General features: G+C 46.3%; 1 long non-coding RNA gene across 4 annotated transcripts in view; it reads right to left on the reverse strand.

The window, feature by feature from the left end:
- Positions 1-9,633: 9,633 nt before the first annotated feature.
- Positions 9,634-14,801, reverse strand: part of LOC113568353 (uncharacterized) — a 21,691-nt gene continuing 16,523 nt past the window's right edge. For 3 of the 4 annotated variants that reach the window (XR_014120173.1, XR_003409582.3, XR_014120172.1), the window contains 3 exons: positions 12,389-12,457; positions 12,174-12,225; positions 9,634-11,909 (listed from right to left, as the gene is read on the reverse strand). This is a non-coding gene — a long non-coding RNA (uncharacterized LOC113568353). The remainder of the gene's footprint in view (positions 11,910-12,173; positions 12,226-12,388; positions 12,458-14,801) is intronic. The other variant, XR_014120174.1, reaches the window with a different exon arrangement.

Consider the following 14,801-nt stretch of genomic DNA (forward strand, 5'->3'; position numbering starts at 1 on the left):
ATATTCGCGCAAGAAGCCAAGAAAAGGGGATGGTGACAACATAACTCCCAGGGACCTTGCCATCGCTGCCATTCAGGAAGCTGGAAGCTGGTACTCAGCGGTAGACCGACCAATCACAGCGCTCTGCCACAGCAGAAAGGCCACGCCACCCTGATTCGGCACTTGTAGGTAGTACTCCACCAGGTTTGCTGCACCCCACTGAGCAAATGTCATGTTTACTAACAACATTTCAGTCCCAGAAGAGAAAAGGAGGTAGCATGCTTAATTATTTGTAAATATTTAATTGGCATTTACCCCTGTGAGGATTGCACAGTTTGCCACAGCAGGACACTCACGGATTAATCAGGCACGCTGAACAAGGACTCCTAATGGCACCGCGCTCTCGAACGGCATCGTCACCGCACCTCGATGCGTCTCGGAGGCACAGCAGTCCTAAGCCATCCGTTTTGCTCGCTGACAAACTCCAAACTGATGGATCACAGAGGAGACTCGCTGCTAAGGCACTGCTGGATAAGCCCCACCCCCCTCCTCTAAACAGTGATGTCCTCAGGGCATATCGGCCTCATTAAGACAGCTCGTTCATTACTAACACAAAGCTTATCCTCGCGGGGACGGCCATTTCGGCTCAGCCGCTGTGGTGCACGGGCCACATTGATCTGTTGCAGAGAAGTGCCTCGCCAAGTTAGCCAGCAATCAGCGAGCATCGAGCTGTCGGGCGAGAAGTGGCCGTCTCAGTCAGCTGTCGTTACCCAGCTCAGCGATCAAATCAGGAGCAATTACGGAGATTGTCTTCAAGCAGTCTCCACGTAGCGCGGGCATGGCCGTAGGCAGTCGTACCCACAGTAAGTCGCCCTCTGACGACATGCTGAGCTTTACCCTAGCCTGAAAGAAAGCAAAGATAAATAGCTGAATAGACATCTCATCCAGAGTACACAGTCAGCAAATAGCCACATTTCATTGTAGCCAAATGAATTATTGGTTGCCGGTAGTGATTAATAGCACGGCAGGGGCGTGTGTGTCAGTAGGGCTATTGTGCTACACTCTGGATCAGAACGTATGTGTGCTGGTAATGAAGGTTTAAGGTCGACAGCAGATATTAAGTCATGTAGCATATTATACTTTGTGTTTTTGCTCACGGGCGGAAGTATAAATTACCCAAGTATGACTTTGCATATTCTGTTCAATTTCTGTTTTTTTTTTTTTTTTTTTTTAGAGAATTCTGGAAGTATCTGACAGGATCATACTATAACTCCATTAACGTTAGTGTTAGCCTCTATTGACCTGAATATTTCTCCTCAGCCTTCTGCATCTCGATGAAGATAATACATGACTGCGCCATTAATGTCGTAGCTGACGATTCATCAGAGATGAATTTGACACACGTACGTGCTTTCAAAACAAAAGCATGAAAGTTCTCATGTCAGACGTGTGCGCATGGTGAATCTCTTTCTAGTCATAGTTCTTTTGTCTCACTGTAATTTGAATTTTAATATAAGGCTCCCATATATGTGTGGCTCTCTTCAGCCACTGTTGAAACGATAACAAGTACAGTTGGCATGCATAATACATCTTTGGAGGGAAAATCATCAGATAAACATTTGACAATGTTCATATTTTCATGCCTAATCTGACTAATAGCAGAGTTTTAATAGTTTAAAAAAAAAAAAAACCCAAACAAATGAGTGGAGTAATCTGATTAAGCTTGCTTGAAATGAAATTTCTGTCTGTGTATCAGTGAGTGAGAGGAACTACACCACAGTTAGGTGGGTGAGCATGCTTTTGTTTATATCCTTGTCCAGAACTCCCGGGGACAAAAATATAAAAGCGGAAAAACATAGATGACAAGACTGTTTTGTACTCGGGAAAGACACCAGAAAACACAAAAACCATGAATCCTTAAGACTGGGAAATATCAGAGAATAAACACATCTCTGTATAAACACAACACCTAAAGAAACACGCAGAGAGAGACATGAAATATAAATACCCTCGTTGATAAGGGAACAAGAACACACAGGTGTCAGAGAAAAACACAACAATGCAGGGCGGAGACATGCGCTAAACATAAACAAAACCGCATGGCGCAGGGCAATGGGCTGAACCTCGGTCTGGCCGCGCATCAACCAGATGACGAATCCCACCAAACTTGCCTTGGTTCCCTCGTTCCAGTCTGACTCCATCAGCTCGAATCTGGTTCATCGTGGGAGGCAGCCTCTGTGCAGGCAGTGCCCTGGTGGACACCCTGCCAGGCGTTCACTGGGTGGGTAGCGCGAAGCTTCTCCCGGTGTGGCAGAGCTGCTGCAGTCTACGTGCAATTCTAAAGGTTAAAACCGACACTGTAAAAAGAGACGGTTGCTCCTTCACAGTTTTTCCTTTTTAATGCTCCTTTTTACAAAAGAAGAGGAACAGCCGTATAAATGCTGGAGTCTTCGCTCGCGGTTGTAATCTTGCTCGAAATGATCACTCGCGGCATGAATGTGAAGCATCAGGAATGCGGGAGAAGCTAAGAACCGGCCCCTGAAGGAAACGTTAACTGGCCCCTGAAGGAAACGTGAACTAGTGGTGGAGGTATCAGAGCAAGCCTTCTTCTTGACATTGTTCATTCATTCATTCTAGTGATGTTGCTCACTTGAGTAGCTGCTGATAGCATGTTAAACAGTTACTCTACTGTATCTAACTACAGTATCTACAGTATCTCTATGGTCTATCTATACAGTTATTCTACAGTTACTCTACAGTTTCTTTCTCTAGTTACTCTACTGTATCTAACTACAGTATCTCTACAGTATCTCTACAGTTACTCAACGGTATCTCTACAGTACCGCTACAGTTACTCTACTGTATCTAACTACAGTATCTACAGTATCTCTATGGTCTCTATCTATACAGTTATTCTACAGTTACTCTACAGTTTCTTTCTCTACAGTTACTCTACTGTATATAACTACAGTATCTCTAGTTATTCTACAATATGTCTACAGTCTCTATCGCTACAGTTATGCTAGTCTCTCTAGTTACTCTACTGTATCTAACTACAGTAGCTCTAGTTATTCTACAGTATCTGTACAGTCTCTATCTCTACAGCTACTCTACAGTATCTCTACAGTTACTCTACATTACCTCTACAGCTACTCTACAGTATCTTTTACCAATTAAAAATGAGACCACACACTTTTTCTGTAACGCTTTGCATTAATTGCACTGGTTGAACAAACTAACGCAAACTGGCTAAATACAACTCAGTAATGACGAAAACAAATTAAGAACGCTGAAAAATTAGGAGAACTATGCCAGTTTTCATGGCGTGCACGTGAACAGGCTCCACAGTTTTCATGGCGTGCACGTGAACGGTCTTTTTAGCCGTTCTTGCTGGAGTTACATATTGTCCATTGGCTGATAATATTGTAATATTGTACATAATAATGCACTGTGCTCTTGGTCTAATGCTGTCGATGCCCCATCGGATACTGATAGTGTGAAACTGACCCGACACCAACGCCTGCCCACACCGTGTGTGCAAGGCGCGTTGAGAGATTCAGAATTCGTTAAATGGTTGGCAGGAGGCTCAATGGCACAGTCAAAAAAGGGCCACGGGGAGGCGGCAGAAAAGTCAAAAAGAAAACGTCACTGATTCTTCTCACCTTCTGATTTTCAGCAAGCGCATGGAGAGTTTTGCTGAGCCTGCCATATATTAAGAGCAGCAGGCCTCCTGACACCTGCATCACACTGACAGCACTTGCTGGAGAATTTCATTGTTATGGTGGCTTAGTTACGGTCTCGTTGTTATGGTAACTGGTATCTTTGACGCTAAAGGAAGCTCCTCGCACGGACAGAAAGTTTTGCTCGGATTTCATCCACTGCTCCGGCGTTTTCGACAGATGGCCGTTAGGGCAGATACAAGCAACTCATCCGTAACCTTCTTTCAGATCAAATTTATTTGGACTGACTCGGCCTAAAGAGGCTGAGTCAGAATGGAGAGCCCAGTTATTCCTTTGTTTTGCTTGTTTAAACATATACTTATTAAGGACAAAAATAGTCTTGATATTGTGATTCACACTCACCATGTGGCACAAGTAAAACACCCCACACACACACACACACACACACACACACACATACAAAAGAAAGCACGAAGGCATTAGATGTCGCCTACCCTCCACCCGTCTCTGCCTGTCTACACGTGTTGAGAACGTGCCCCGGTGTCTGGCGCCTCACTGAAGTGAAGTCTTCTGATGGAAAATTGTCTAATGCCGTCTACGCCTCTCTCTCTCTCTCTGTCTCTCTCTCTCCCTCTCTCTCTCTCTCTCTCTCTCTCTCTCTCTCTCACTAGGAGCGCCATGATTGCTGACTTCGTCCACTGGCTGTCCAGAGCCACCAAGCCACACATAAGCAAGCTCATCAAACTGTATTGGCAGGTGAGGATGCCTGAGCCAGCAGGTGCACGGGGCCCCACACACACACACACACACACACACACACACACACACACACACACACACACACACACACACACACACAAGCCCAATGAATGATTACTGCTTAAAAGACTGGCCAGTGCCATCGCTCTGCGCATATCAATCAGCCAGGAGCCCTGCAGAGCTGTGAAGTGCGTTTAATGGAAAGCAGCGAGGTAGATACTTTAGCGCCTGGGTATTCCAAGACCTGTCTCACAAAGATACATCACGATTAAGTGTGGTGATATGATATAGACAGAAGGTGTCTAAGGTAATTAGGGGTCGAGGAAAACACGATTGTTTAGGAAAAGTGTGTAATTGTCTACCCTGAGCAGTGTCGAGATTTTAAAAATGCAACGGAAGACAATGTACTCAGCATAGAAGAATTATAAATCTCTATGAATACATTCACAAAGGTTAAGGAAAGGTGAAGGATTTGATCCATATTTTTGGATATCAGATAGTGGAGTTTTTCTTTTCAGTATTGCTGAGCACATGCTTAGCGCATACAAAACCATTTAGCCCGTCTGTAGCCAAGTCTGGTTATTTATATACGCTGAGTTCAGATCTGTATTGTGCTCCTGACTGTAGCTTCTACAAATGTAAATGAAGCCTGTTTAAGATAAAGTGCAAAGCTGCTCATTATAACAGGGTGGCCACACTCCACACATACATTTAACTACACATTCAACTCCTCAGATAACCATCAAGTTGTTGAGGTTCCCTGTTGAGATGAGAGAGAGTCAGCATGTTGAGTGAATGCCCCCACAGGTCTGGGGTTGAGAGAATGGTTGTCCCCCCTGGCCTGGGGTTGAGTGTTGACCAGTGTGACCCCCCACCCCCCAGGTCTAGGGTCTGATTGCACTGCACTAGCACAAATTCCAGCTGGATACGGTGTCCTTGTATTCACGAGACTAACAGTTTAGTCGCGCCTCTCAGGATTGGCTCTCTCATTCCCTGTTGGGGGGGGGGGGGGGGGTTTGAGTTTTTATTCACAGCAAAAAGAAAGAAGAAAGGCATTGACCCCATAAAAGTGGGCTGTGCCTGCACCCAAGCCACGATTTGCATTCTCTTGATGTGAGATGAATGCAGCCTAGCTTTCAGCATACATCAAGTGCTTTCCTTTTTTTGTTTTGCAAATTAATTTCCATGCCACGTGGATTTCAGTTCATCTCTGTGTGTTTTTGTCCTGATGGCCCTCAGTGAGGGTTTGTTTTCCATCTCCCCTGGCCAGTCCTAATCCGTTCCCATCCCCCGCTGAACGACGCCGCTATCCAGTCGCGTCCATCTCCTCTTGCACTATTGTCATGGGACAGAGTCGTGCGGTCTGGGCTGATAGAAATGCCTTAAAAAAATAAAATAAAATAAAATAAACAGCCTGAGAGGAAGGGAAGGGCGTCGCATGCAGACAAACATGCCGTCCTTTACGAGAGCACGACATCGGGTAGGTGTTCTCCGTTAGATGCGTCTCAGGGCTCCCCCTGCTGGTGGGAGATGGGCTTAACGTGAGAAACACGGACAACGTCTCCTTTCAGCCCGAAAGAATTCTGTCCCAGCACCTTTTTATTCATATTTAAAATAAAGGCAGCTGAGCTGGTGAGTGACCACACAGCTCTGCTGCTGTAAAGACTGAAGTGAAGAGGTGAGGTCTTCACCCTCATCTGTCATCCGTCTTAAGTTGTTCGTTGCGGTGCTGCTAGCAGCTTCTGCTGCTGTATTCCGTTCACATGCTGGCCGGTGTTGACTGACAGACGGGCCGGGAAGCTCACAGAGCGAGCAGCCGAGCCAGAGGCACGCACGCACGCACGCACAATGTTAACTGCACAATGCTATAGTATGCTAACTGTGCTATGCTAGCAGGATTTGGCAAAAGTATTTGTAATAGTGTTAATAGTGTCTTCAAAAAAGTCCTCCATAGGGTTGGCTTCATAAAATAAAAGCCCTCGCCAGGATGGTTTTAACAAAACAAAAGTCCTCCTCAGGATCGGCTTCACAAAACAAAAGTTCTCCCCAGGACTGGCTTCACAAAACAAAAGTCCTGCCCAGGACTGGCTTCACAAAGCAAGTCCTCCCTACAACTACCTGCCTCTGACAATTAGCTCAAAGTGATTTGTCAAAACAAAATGGGTGATATAACTGTCAGTGGCTAAACCTGATTGCTGTTGTCTGATTGCTCTCTCCTCGATACTGTCAGTCGGTCTATTAGTCCGCATCAAAAAAGAAGCCCAAATAAACCAAGGAGCCTTGGGATATGTACAACATGATAGGACATGACTTTGAGCATTAACTAGGTATATTGGGGAGGGTGAAGGAAAAAACCAATCAAGGATTTGAGACGTGAGGTGCGCTTGCATAAAATCTACACCGGTCTAATCAACCGTAATACCCCTGTGTGCCATTCCAACACATTTCAGCAAATTACAGTTTTCCTGCCACTCCCACAGATCTGCATGAAGCGAACTTAAAGTCCTCTGTAGTTACTAGGTTTTCATTTTATTCAAGTATTTTCAGCTTGGACTCGTTTCGCTGCCTGTCGGTGCCTCTCAGTCAGGCGCTTTCAGATGGTGGCCGGCAACATACTTCTGGAACGATCACAGAGGCTACAGCCTGAGGCTTGTAGCTGGAGAAAAGCATGTTTAACTGCTGTGACAAAAACGATGGACACATGTCCCTGAGTGTGCGGGGTCATATAATCCTACCGCATTATCTTCAGAAGAGCTGTGGAGATGGCTGAAACATCTGCCCCCTCTCTAAGACACAGCCCACGCTGGACGATGCCAAACATTTGCAGATTAACCTGGATTCCACATGCCTGTCTGTGGAATTGGCATCGTCTGTTCTGCACCGAGTGTGTCCGCCTGCCAAACCTCCGACATTCTCCTTCATTTTTCAACTTAACAGAGTTTTGTGTGAGCAATTGTTCAATCGACAGAGATAAAGGAGCACGTGATGTTAATATATACAATCTCTGCTGGTTCATCACGACCCAGGCCGTACTGTGAGTGGCTTTCCAGAAAGAATTCTTCTATAAGCATCCTGCTCTCGGTTTCCAAAACACTGGCCATACCATATCAAATACAGCATGAGACCAAAACGTTATCTTTTCACCACCTGTGCTTGGTTGCCAGGGAATGGCAGTCGTATGATGACACCAGAACCAAGATAATCCTGAACCACCATAACGCATGACCTCCTCGTTCCAAGTGGATTAGACTATCAGACTGATTAGAACAGCCAGACTGAGCTGGGAACAGTCTGAGATGGTATCTGCTATGTTTAACATCTGTGCTGTTTTAGCATGGAAAGGAAATCCTTGCATAAGACGGGTTCGGAGGTCGTGTCAGTGTTGTGCTCAGTGCCAGAGCAACTCTCTGTGATTCACATCAACTCTTTGTGCTTGATGCACAAAGCCCTCAAAAGGACAGGCTCACAACAAAGTCATGACTTATATAATCACGCATCATGTTACGCTCATCTGCAGCCATTCATCATTCTAAATGAGATGAGCTTGTTAAGAGTACAGATGCCATGTTCATGCCCCACGCTCTGGCTATGTGTGTCTGTCATGCAGGGGTTGTTGGAAGAGTCCATCTCCATGGAGGAGGACTTCTCTGTCTTGTACACACCGTACTTTGGGAGACCCACCAGGGATGCTTTGCTGCACGCGGACATGACCTTCCGAGAGCTGTACCCGGCCTTCACTGCCTACGTCTTCACTGGTAGGAGCAAACTCTGTGAAACTTACTTACTGCGTAACCCGCCACTCGTCATCCTCAGCTGGCCTTGAGTTCAGGGTCAAAAGGTCAACGTCCTCCCCAGGGTTCTGTTCTTACCATGTGGATTTGATAGTATTTGGAATTAAAATGGTGAAATCAACTGGGTGGCGAAAAGCAGGGTGGGGGTTTTTGCATGGAGGGACCGAGACACAGTCTGATTCTAACTTTACCCTCCATCGGTCTCGTAAAATCAGCATTCTGGTACTTTGAAGAAAGCGTTGTTGCATGTGTGGCACTTTTTTTTGTACACCAACATCAAAGGAACCCACGCACACCTCTAGGACGCCATTCACAGTGACGCTATGCTGAGAGCATCACCATGGATACCATCCCGCGCTGCAGGTTAACACTGGGTAGCGTTTCGCTCACCCAAAAGCTTGTGAGAAGCTTCACTTTAAGGGTTGGAGAACAGCCCTCTTGGCCAAAGGCGTTCAGTGACGTGAAGCTGTTTGCAGAAGCCCCCGCCTGGCACTGCTGGTTGTGTCGCTCTTTATCTCCGTGTGAAAGGCGTGACGCACGTCGCCTGCTCTCCCCGCAGGGGGCAGCGTCTACGCTCGCGTTTCCTGGAGACCAAGCCTCCTCCCCTGTTTGCTCTTCCTAATGCATTAACTAAAGCATTCAGCTCACCGGTGAGACCCCCGTCGGGGAGTCGTCCGTATCCCTGGCACGAGGCTCACTTTAGGGAATTGTCTGTTTTAAATCACTGCCAGTGAATTGAGGTTCACTTCAGGTGGCACTAAGAACAGTGACATTAGTGAATAGTGATGCTGTGAATGTTTTACTACTCAGCTGGTTTGTCGGGGGGACTGTGAACGTTTATGGGGGGCCTGAACACTGAACAGTGTTTTAGTTTGTGGGTGTATGAACACTGAACACTGCATTAGTTTGAGGGGGTCTGAACACTCTTAGTTTGTGGCGGAATGAACACTGAGTTAACTTGTGGGTGTACAATCACTGAACACTGAGCACAGACAGTCTTTGGGGGCCTGAACGCTGTGTTAGTTTGAGGGGGTCTGAACACTCTTAGTTTGTGGCGGAATGAACACTGAGTTAACTTGTGGGTGTATAATCACTGAGCACAGACAGTCTTTGGGGGCCTGAACGCTGTGTTAGTTTGTGGGGGTCTGAACACGGAACACTTAGTTTGTGTGGATCTCACCACTGAACACAGTTTGTTGGGGTCTGAACACTGAACACTGTGTTAGTTTGTGGGTGTATGAACACTGTGTTAGTCTTAGTTTGGATGACGCTGACTTTTATGAACTGCCCTAAAAAAGAAAAACTAAAAACTAAATAAATAAGAAAAAATAAATAAATAAAACTGGTATTAAATGGGAAAATTATCTCCAAAAGGTATAAGTTAGTCATTTCTAAAGTTATAAAGTCAATGTTATTCAGTTTATTCGTCATTATTATAAGTCTAAGAACATATGAGGTTTAAACGCATATTCACAGCATTACTGTAAAAGTTCAGCAAAAGACACGAAGCAAAAGGTTGTGAGGCGTCAGCATGTGAAGGTCATGGGCACGCACACCCTCACACCCAAAACACAGTCGGTTCCCTGGTTTTCGCCTCCTTCAGATCCATGTGGAGGACATCTGTTGCCCCAGACCACCATCTGGAGCGAGTCCTCATCCCAGCGCTACGTCCTCACCTTGGGCTTCAGACGGAGCCAGGACGGAGACTTCCTGGACAAACTGCTTCACAGGAAGTGCCCCACCTTCACAGGTACGATTGTCCATCCTTCTGCCAGCTCACAAGTTCCTCTCTACATACATTTTTTTAAAGTCTGTGAATACACATATTCACAATTATAAGCACATATAGTAGGCGTTACTCTGGTGTTCAGCACACAGTAGGTGCTACTCTGGTGTCCATGATGTAGTGAATGGTACTTTGGCATATGCTGGGTGTTACTCTGGAGTCCAGCACACAGTGCGTGCTACTCCGCTGTCCAGCACACAGTGCGTGCTACTCCGCTGTCCAGCACACAGTGCGTGCTACTCCGCTGTCCAGCACACAGTGCGTGCTACTCCGCTGTCCAGCACATAGTGCGCGTTACTCTGGTGTCTTCTAGTAAAGAGTACGGTCAAGAACACTTTCTCCTCAGCATAATTAATGTAGCTTCGGATCCCTTTGTATAACTAAAATAGATTTAGATTATATCTATTTTTAGTTAATTTTGCATGGATATATTTCATATGTTTATATATAATCTCCCACAAAATATCCATTATTCTGTGTAAAAAAAAAATTCCACTTGAAAATAAGGAGAACCAAATTAGCAAAGCAGCGTATTAACGCCCAAGGTAAACGCATCCCCTCACTTTTCCTACTGGAGTGGTCCAGAGATTACAGGGACTGTTCAGTGTATTGACTGGCCTGACATATAATTTCTTAATGAACTGAGCAGCGTGCGGAGGCACTGAGGCTCTGCTGGGAGATGGACTGCCCCCGGTCAGCTAGCTGAGCGAGGTGGACCATGTCAGCGCTGCCTGCCATGTCGCTGTGAGCATGAGCTGCTCTTAGAGGAGAAAAATCAATGCATTTGTGTAATGTATCAAAGGTCTGGGCTCCACATGGGTCTGCAGAGTAATCAGTCATCAGCAGGGAGCCGTGGCAACTCCTGCCTTTATCAGGCGTGTCCGAGTCTCTACCGCGCAGCATATGATGCAGGCCGACACAGGCAGAGGAGCAAGTCTGCTGCACAGATTTGGTCCATCACGAAGAATAACCATGACAACGTGATAACGTTGTCAGTAGAACATGTTAAATATGATTCATTTATTCATTAAGCCCAATGTAATATATCTTTAAGTAAGAAAAAAATGTAAAAATTCTAAGATGTGTATAGAAAGAAGAGAATTAACTTATCTGCTTTGGTTTTGGTTTTGTTTCGCAGGGCCACGAGCTCCGTTTGTGCCGCCAGACTGCACGTCTCTTTCCGGGATGTGTGAGGCCTTCGGAAGGAGGATTCTGCCTGTTCTAGATTTTATCGCATGCACGAAGCTCGCTGTGGGTATATGGTTTGCTCTGCAGGGTTCTAAGCGATTCTGAATAAGACGGCACGTGGCGGTTGATCCGTGACCTCGCCCCTCACTACGAGGGTGTGAAGTCCTCGGAAGGCTGTTAGATGACGTTCCTGATAATGCATACGACTGACTGTACAGGGACTAGGCTGCGCTTTGTGACCGAAACAAACTAGGCCTGCACTGAACAGGACAGAGTGCGGCGCGGTCCCTTAACAACCACAGAGAGATGAGCTGTGATTCGCCTTCCTTCATCACCTGTAGTACCTGTGGCTCCAATCAGACTCAATTCCATAACGAAATTATGCATCATTAATATCACTCACTCAATTCCATAACGAAATTATGCATCATTAATATCACTCACTCAATTCCATAATGAAATTATACAGGGTACAGATGTCATTGCAGACCCACTCAGTAGAAACCAGGCACATGGGCAGTACCACTGTCATCTATCACGTTTGTCTCCAGCTGACTGCACACCACACACTCGCCGAGGTCAGAAGCCCAGCTGACCGTTCAGTCGTACAGTTCCCTGTTGCGTCCTGGCTTCTGCAGTCGGTAACCGAGCCGCGAGTCTGCCATCACGGCTCCTTCTGCATTAGTATGTCACTCCCAGCCAGTCAAAGGAAATTCCATTACCCTGCTATTAAAAACAGGATCGATTTTATCTGAATTGTGAGCAACATTAATTTCATGAATAATAGGTCCCACTAAAGTCAATCTGGGTTCTCCATCACTCAGTCAACCCCCTCCCTCCCACACACACACCCACACACACGAGCTCTCCCTTTGTTAAGGCAATGAATATTGAATTACACAAAATTACAAATGAGAATATATCAATATTGCACTAGTCGATGGTAATGAATAAATGATCAGCACGGCCTGAAGATGTTAATTCACATACCAGCTCACGGAAACATGTGTAGTGTATCCCGGCCCCGGAACGTTCGCTGACACTGAGGGAAAAAATACAGAAGTGATTTATGTTTTCAGGGAGGCATTCTTACCAAAATGGTACGCCAATTACCAAAACATTAGCTCTGCTCTACAGGCAATTAGGCAGCAGCACGACATAGTAAAACAGTTGCATAAGAAAAATGGTTTGACGTAGATAATTACAAAGGAGTCGTGATCGTCAGAACTCCGCCTCTGTACTGTGTCATCCCGGACCGCTCACAGGAAGCCCTGCTGGAGTACGAGCGAAAATAATCCATGAAATATTCAGAAGGGCAAAGCAAAAACATCACTCGTAAAGAAGGGAAGTTGCAGCAGGACTCTGTCTGTCTGTCTCTCTCTCTCTCCCTCCCTCTCTCCCTTCGGGTTATTGGAAGTAAACATCACAGGGTGGCCTATGGTGGAGATCCAGAACCTGCCCCCGGCCCCGAGACAGTGTCAGGCGAAGAGGGAGCGTACCGGAGGATATGCATCCGTAATAAAAACGGCCATAAAGAGGATGAATGACAGCGAGGATAATAGCAGGCCAAGCTGGCAGTAAACGGGAAAAGGGTTTGGGGGGTGTGAGCGAGTCATCATTTAAACCACAGACCTCGCCAGGCCAAAAAAAAAAACCAAACAGCTCTTCTGGGAAAAAGCTGCCCGGTGGGGGGACCCGGTCTTGAGGTGTGGGTCTGCGTTTGGCTCGTATCTGACGGGCACGCGGGCAGGAAGAGGCTGGCGGGAGCAAAAAGGGAAAGAATTGTCATTTTTTAACGCGATTCGAAGCCTTGCGCTGCCGCAGGGCTGGAGAATCGCGGCAGAGGGATGTGCCGTGAGGGAGGTGGGGAGGCAGATGTCTCGTCCAGCGTCGCGAAGCCACTCCGCGGACCGTAGGGGGGAGCTGCCCGCCCCCATCACACAGCGCTGGTGTGCTCACGCTTGATTATCATACAGGCTGCTGGCCTGTCTTGAAAGGTCAACGTTCGTCACTTTGTGCCAATTTGGTATCCATGCCTCGGGAATCAAAGGGCTCTGACGCACACGCACACGCACACACACACGCAAACGTGTTTGATGTGGTGGGGAAAGAGAGAAAAGTGTGATGAACAGACATGCAATAGATATGTAAGGTGTGTGTGTGTGTGTATGTATATGGGTATGCAGGCGTGTTTGCATGTATATGTGTACGTATGTATGTATGTGCGTATTTATATGTGGATGAATGTGTGTGTTTGTATAATTCTGTGAGTAGGCATGACTATATGTATATGTGTATGTACATGTGCATGTCTCTGTGTGTGTAAGTATAATTGTGTGCGTTCGTATATGTCTGAGTAGGTATGACTGTGTGTGTGTGTGTGTGTGGGGGGGGTTTAATATATTTGTGAGGAGGTATGACTATGTATATATTTGTGCGTGTGTGTGAGAGTAGGTATGATTATGTATGTATATATATGTGCATGAATGTGTGTGTGAGTAGGTATGACTGTATGTATTTTGTGTGTGTGTGTGTGTGAGTAGGTATGACTATGTATTTTGTGTGTGTGTGTGTGTGTGTGTGTGTGTGTGTGTGTGTGTGTGTGAGAGAGAGTAGGTATCACTATGTATGTATGTATGTATGTATGTATGTATGTATGTAATAGTTGAGGATTGAAAGTTCATAAATTATTTATACAATTGATTTGGAATGTAGAAATAAGACATTATGGACATTGAAGAGAATGGAGAAACCGTGGGGTTGTTTTCCATGTATTCGTGTTTCCTTGGTGTGCGTCAGTAAATGAGTAAACGGACGCGCGCGTGTCTGTGTGCGCGTGTTGGGGGGTGCTTAGGTAGGGTTTTCCGCAGGGTCAGGCCTGATAGAGAGACTTCAGTACGCTGACTGCCTTCTTCAGCTGAGCAGAAGCCGTGTGCACACACTGGAGCTGCAGCACGCGCTAGCAGAGTTAGCGGTGGCTCCATACCTACAGGAGCTCAGCCCCTCTGACACCACCCTGGTGAGTTCCTGTCTGACACCCCACATACCTGCCCCACCTCTTTTGGCAAAATTCATTACAGCTCCAGAAAGTTTTGTGGAGACATCAAATTTGCGCACACACCTCAGATGGGGACCAAATTTAGCCTCTTTTGCTTTTCTCTGGATATATGAAGCCAGTCCAGCTAACAAGTAGCGGAAGCTTCTGACCACTGGTTAGTGTAGAATAAACCGTATGCTGAAATCGTCACGCACCTCCCTCACACATCACTGTTTGGCTAAATAAATGCCTCTCCAACAGTCTCATATATGCAAATCTATACAATTTTAAAGCTTCCATATTATTTGCTAATAAAGGAGACGATTCTAGTTTCAAAAACATCTCACGATTCCTCTGTAGCAGCGCTGGACTGGGACCCTGCCCACGGTCTGTTCCTGCCTCACGCCTCGGGCTGCTCAGACAGGCTCCGCCCCCTGCTACCCTGCATTGGACTAAACACTTCAGGAGATGCAGAATTGAATGAGTGTGTCTTGCAATATCAGGTCTTCTCCCCGGAGAGCTAGCGCTGACCAGGGGCAGCTGTCAGGGGCATGTGGAGAAGGGGGCCAGTCCACTCCCAT

The sequence above is a fragment of the Electrophorus electricus genome, chromosome 26 (genome assembly GCF_041902795.1).
Source record: "Electrophorus electricus isolate QZ-2024a chromosome 26, ASM4190279v1, whole genome shotgun sequence".
Taxonomy (NCBI): domain Eukaryota; kingdom Metazoa; phylum Chordata; class Actinopteri; order Gymnotiformes; family Gymnotidae; genus Electrophorus; species Electrophorus electricus.